Below are 533 nucleotides of genomic sequence, written 5' to 3'. Positions count from 1 at the left end.
AAGGGCCGAGAAGCGATCCCGGCACCCCCACCCAGCGCCGCGCCCGGCCCCGCCCGGCCCGCCCGCACCTCACGGCCGCCCCCGCGCCGCGCTGCGACCGCTCCGAAACCCTTCCGGGAGCTTTTCCTCATCTCGCTCTGCGCTTTCCTCCCGCGTTTTGTACGCACGGATCCCGAAAATGGCGAAAATCTCCCCAAATTTTCGCTCCCATGATGCCTTTGACGGCGTATCCGCGGCTAATTTGCATAACTCCACCTGCATCACCGCCCACTCTGACGTGTCTTCCCGTCGCTTTATGCTCGCAAGGTGATTGGTGAATTGCGCTCTGGGATTTGCATTCGCTCCGCCCCCTCCGCTTTACCCGGGCTGCGCTGGTGGCGCCGGAATGGGGACATTGGTGGGACTGGTGTTGCCCAGTTTCTACTGGGATGCGGGCCTTGCTGGTACCGCAATAGAGCCGCGACACCAATCAATTGTCGTTAATTTTTCCGGATCTGTTTTTCACCGTTGTTAGGTCCCCGTGGTGGGGGTGC

The sequence above is a fragment of the Geospiza fortis genome, unplaced genomic scaffold (genome assembly GCF_000277835.1).
Source record: "Geospiza fortis unplaced genomic scaffold, GeoFor_1.0 scaffold6704, whole genome shotgun sequence".
Taxonomy (NCBI): domain Eukaryota; kingdom Metazoa; phylum Chordata; class Aves; order Passeriformes; family Thraupidae; genus Geospiza; species Geospiza fortis.
The sequence above is the reverse complement of the archived record's forward strand: the minus strand, read 5'-3'. Positions refer to the sequence as shown.